Below are 6,000 nucleotides of genomic sequence, written 5' to 3' on the forward strand. Positions count from 1 at the left end.
AAATTTGAATACTCGTCACCTAAAACCTGTCGAGTTCACACAAGAGTCAATGGCAGAGGTTCCTTGAACTTTTTGAAGATGTTAATAGTAGTGATGAGTGAAATTGTTCCAATTCGATTCTAATTTTCAGGTCTATACGATCAAATTTTAGACTTTAGAATTTTTTTCAGAAATAATATACCATTCGAACTATGAATAAAATCAAATTTATTCTTCAATTCGATCTTCGATAAATAACCTCCTTAGTGAAGTTGTGAAGTATAAATGCAAGTGGCAATTGAAGAAATAAGGTGATTATGAGGTCTGGACTGAGATAAAGAACATTCTCTGGCTTTTTTAAATACACAGATGCCTAAACAGCCCCCCCACTGTCTATGGCATCTTACAGCTCCTCTGGCATTTGTTAAAATCTTCAGAGTCCTGGTGATCACTAGTGATGGGCAAATTTGTGCCGTTTCACTTCGCCGAAAAATTCGCTAATTTCCCTCGAAATTCGCGAAACGGCTGAAAATTCATGAAACGGCGCCAGCGTCTTGTTTTTGATGCCGGCGTCCATTTTTGATACTGACAAAAAAAAATTCGCAAATTTATTCGCTCACGGCGAATCGCGCAAATTTGCCGCAAATTCGAGCCTGGCGAATAAATTAGCCCATCACTAGTGATCACCTAAAGAAAAGAACTGAGTTGACAAGTGTCATTGGCTAATGGAGAGGCCAATACCAATTTTGCTGCTAAAAAGTTCTATTTAAGATGTTTACAGGTGGATCATTAACCTACCAATGATTATTTGTTGCTCATGTAACATTACAAGGAAAACTTTTCAGGAAAGTATTAAATGATCCTATTTTAATACTCCATCTGCTAAATACATTTCATATACAGTACATAATAGGTGCATATACTGTATTTAATAGTGGTAGAAGGACTATTGCAGATAATCAGCGATCTAATGAAACACAGCATAGATACATAAATGAGATGGATAACGCGGTGTAATTATCTTTGATGAAAAAAAGTACAAAAGGTGCCAATTGCAGGCACTGACACCAATTGACATTTTAGTATAACCAGTTTGTTAGATAGTTTTTAAATCTGTCCAGTCCACCCAAATCCAAACAACAACAGTTGGCTCTGTAAATGGAAATACCATAAATAATTATGGCATTTATGAAAATGTCAGTAACATAATAATACGCAGTATTATACTTTTATACCACAGCCACATACGGTAAAATTTCCAGTTGCAAAGAATTCTAGCCTGATACTTTAAATGGCTTTATCTGTGTATCTCTTTGGGACACTATCATTATTTCAGTTTTGCCATCATCAGAGATTTATGAAAGCTTAGTTAACATTAATCAATATCACATACAAGGTATTGTCTTTTTATTACTGTCAAATAAGTTATTCAAACATGAAGCATGTTTTTAGTTTAAATAAGACACTAAGGGAAAGGACGGTGCCTTGTTTAATGGCTTTTTGGATAATGGTTTCTTGATACTGAATTTTTCTTATGTATAATTATTGTTATCATGCCGATGCATTCAGAATTTTTGAATTTAAACCTACTTGAGCACAAGTCATGGATTTTTTTTAGCCTACATACAGTCAAGTAGTTGGACCCTAAACCTTTGACTCTTGCTTTCAAAATCATATGATCTACAATGTGTTCTGTAACAGGCAGAAAGCAAATTGGCTACATAAATATCCCTATAGGACTTTAGGACATGATGAAATAGTAATATCACAAAATCTACACATGCTCACAGACCCACTCAAATTCATATAGACTATACAGGCATACCTACTGTAACATGCCCATTCATATACTTCTCTTTTCTTCATGGGTCCAATAAGGGGCAACTTTGTACAAACAGAAAACCAATGACTTGAACATGGACTTTGATGCAATATGTGCCATTATTTTCATTTCCATTTCTATCAGTCTCAGGCTAATATTAGCAGACAATTCAAAATGGGCTAAGCCAATCATATACCAGGGGATAAGTATCTCTTAGATCTACAGATGTATTAGATCTCCTGATGTGGTCTTCGTTAGGGGTCAGGCAGACCCTGGAGTGGCCAACTCAGCAGCATTTATCTGCACATATATGGCTTTACTTTGGTGGTGTCTATTAATGCTCTCACCATAAACCAATTCATAGTATTTTTTTGAGGAAAGCTGTTAAGGACTACACAGATCAAAACTGAAATGCCTATGTAAACTTATCTGTAGAGTATGTCTGTAGAATATGTATTACCCTAGGCTTGATGCCATTAGCAAGAAGGGTGTTTAAGGCACAGTAAGCATACATTTCTTGGAGACACAAGTTATACAGTATCTGACTGGCCTACTGGGCTACCAGGATTTATCCTGATGGGCCCTTGCCTTAGTAGACCCTTTGCCCTTTCTGGAGCATAGAGCATTAAATCTTTTTACAGATTTTGTTGTGTTATTTATACATGGCACTGAGAAAGATAGTATAAAGTTAGTTTAGGTGATGGTAATGACCGAACCCAACTTTAGTGCAACAGATATACTAGGAAGGCTATTAATTTTACAGGTCTAGCTGTGGGTGTTTCTGAGTAAGAATTTGCACAGTGTAAAAGGGAGAGCAACAATGAATGCCTTCCTCCACAGTCTGCTCTGTAGCACAGCTCACATTGTCTGTCTGTTTGTCTGTGCTATCCTCTGCAGTCTGTCTGTATTTACTGCATTGCAGAGAATCCAACCTGGTTAGAGTGAAAAAGAGCCATTCAGGATGCAAGGCTGCATTGCTCTATGTACTGCAAGAAACAACATACATAAACAGAATTATTCCTAAATGTGTCTGGAGCTGTGATGTCCCTCTATATCAGGGGTCTCCAAACTTTTTTTTACCTGTGAGCCACATTCAAATGCAAAATGTAAAGTTGGAGGGAAAATAAGCATGAAAAAAGTTCCGGGGGGTGCCGAAAATGGGCTGTGGTTTGCTATTGATAGCCTCAATGGGACTGGCCGGCCCTGTTTGGCAGTGCACATGGTTTTTATGCAATTAAAACTTGCCTTAAAGCCAGGAATTCATAAATAAGCACCTGCTTTGAGGCTGCTGGGAGCAACAGCCAATGGGTGTATGAGTAACATGTTGCTAGTAAGGATCAGCTGGAGGATCACTGCTCTATATAAAAATATCTTCCTTAGACTTTAGTGAACTGGCATTTAATAGGCAAATCGTAGTGCCTTCTTGGTAATACTAATATATTTGAACAATGAATCATAAGGATACCAGTGGTTTTTCTAATCAAGCAGAAAAGGTTTTAGGGCTCTTGCTGGTAGACCCTTGGAGCCCCAGTCTGACACTATATACTGCTCAATAAGATTAAATCTACGAAAAATACCATATTTTTTACCTCTATAATATCCTTTAGAAAATGCACACACCAAGAAACTATTTTACTCAAACCCCATGTCTCAAACAGAACACTCTGAACTGAACGCATTGTAGATGTTGCAATTATTTTGCAATCACAATGACAACATAAAAATAATGACATTTAAGCATAAGCTTGTATATTAACCGTGCTAATCACCATACTAGAACATCTACTGTTGATACGTGTGCTTTATCGGCTGATAGACCCATCTGCGACATATAAAAGTATAAAGTATATCAAATCTGCCAGGCTCTTTTTCTCTAAGGACACCAGGCAGAGAAGAGTAAAACTGTGCAAGAACTAAAAACAGCTTGAATGTCAGCTAGGAGCAAACAGGCTGCAAAACCTGCCTCTATTTTTTTTCAAAGCCTGTAATTTTGATGAAAGAAAACCTACGAGTTGTGTGTGGGATTCAAAGAATTGTGTAAAATGTAATACTCTTGATTAAAAGTTAATGGCTATATGGTTTGTATGATAATCTATTTATTAAACACCCACCCAAGCATAGCCACCCCCTGTGCTTTTCCATTGTTTATATAATTGTCTGGCAGCCCTCACAGGGGTGTAAATTCAAAAGGATTTCCCAATTTATAAGGTTTCAATACGTATAAAACTATATTAAGTCACTGTATTTTTTTCATCCCTAGATATCAGGTTTTATTGCTTTTAATAAGATGAATGGAGGAATTCCTTGTTTCCCAAGGCACAGTGTTTGATAATAACCTACATTTATTGCCAATGGTAAACAGAACTGATTTCAACATTAAATTTCAACATTAAAAAAAAAAAATTTAAGAACAGAGTTTAAAATGTGCAGCTGTCTTAAGTGCATTATTGCCTGCGGCAGGGTCTTGCAAGGGAAAGACCTTTGAATACCTAGGACGCTCAGAGGTTTAGGAAAACAACCACTGGAATCGTTGGCTGAGGATTTTGCCTGAGGGAGGTCAGTAGAGCAGGGCCAAAAAGATTTCCTCGGTTACTGTAGGGCTGTATCATGAGCAATCCCCAAACAAGTTCTCATTATACTGTATATGTTTTAGTACAGAGCACTAAGGGGCAAAGTATCTCCCCATCCTATATTTTAGTATTTGTATTGCGGTAATGTTTGCAGTGACGTATTCAATTCTCACACACATTTTAACTCACTGAAAAGGTAGAATTTAAGAGATGTGCCCGTGATAGAAAAAGAAAGTCCTTGGTAAGGAAATGTATCGTCTGTGATTTGCAGTGAATCTTCCTACCTTCGCTTGAGTCTTACTGATAGAATACACTCTTTGCCTATTAAAAATGTTATTTTATGGTCCAGTGGTTGTGGAAATCTCCCTGACTTTGGCTCCGGCAGTCGGCTCTCTGTGTATAACTGATAAAGATTTGGTAACCACGGTCCAGTTAACAATGTATTTGATAATAGATTCTCCAGAGTTTTGGACTTGTTTATTAAACTGAACAAGGTTAATGGCTACGATCCAATGGGCTTATATGCCCTGCATTGGAGAATAACAGATTTAAATCTTTTGCTACAAGAGAGGTCTGTAGTGCATTGCAAAAGCCATGCAATATAGTTCCATCTGAGAGCACAACGGGTCATCAGCCTCAAGACTAATCAGCGGCAGCTCTAATTGGCTGTATAAAGTACTCTCTGTGCCTTGTCCTTTCAATAAAAAATCCTGAATGTTAAATATTAAACACATGGATGGAATCCTTAACAACAAAAAGTGTGCACTCGCAACTTTTTCAGCACATGTACATAAACGTATAAATACATATAAATATATGGATACATATAAATATATTTGGTAATGCCAAACAGCTGTGTTATATTGTATTGACCATGGAAAAAAAAAAAGTTTGGATGTTTTTCTTTCTTTCTCTTTTTTTTCTGTAGAGTTTGCAAAACTTGGATGGCTGCTGCCTTTTCAGAATTAATGTACAGAAGTAAAGATCTTGCATACCAATTATTTACTATTAAAGATGTTCTTTTATTGACAGCTCGGGTCATGGTCTCTGTTGTGTTTTCCATTTGGGGGAGGAAAAGGGGGTTGAATGTGCTGATTTTAGATGATATTATTTGTACATGTAAAGAGGAATAAAATATCTACCTACTCTGACAAGTTCTGATATAGAGAATCCATCAGGGTTAGGGTGAGGAAAGCTAAAAGGAGCCAAAGATTCCTTCCTAAATGCAAGACATACAGCAAGAGTTTCTTTAAAACAGAAGTTATTCACATGCTACATACATAGCTCTTTCTTAAAACCAAAAATGGAAGGATTTAACCCATACTTATTATGGATAGAGAAATTCAAATTACTCCTTAATGTCCCAGAGGCCAACTGTGCACCTAGAACCACTGTAATAGCAAAGGAGACACCTTTATGTTTTGTTTCCAAAGACCAACATGTTTCAACACGTTTCAAATGTATGACCCAGTTTTGAGTCATACATAGTATGGGGCATACCATTACTCTGGGTGGTTTCTTAAGATGATTTTGGCCCATAATGTTCACACTTCACTTGTCATAATTACCTGTCACATGAAAGTAACTTATTTATCAGGGACCCAAATAGATAAGAAGTATAATAACTGT

This window comes from Xenopus laevis, chromosome 3S (assembly GCF_017654675.1).
Source record: "Xenopus laevis strain J_2021 chromosome 3S, Xenopus_laevis_v10.1, whole genome shotgun sequence".
Lineage (NCBI taxonomy): Eukaryota > Metazoa > Chordata > Amphibia > Anura > Pipidae > Xenopus > Xenopus laevis.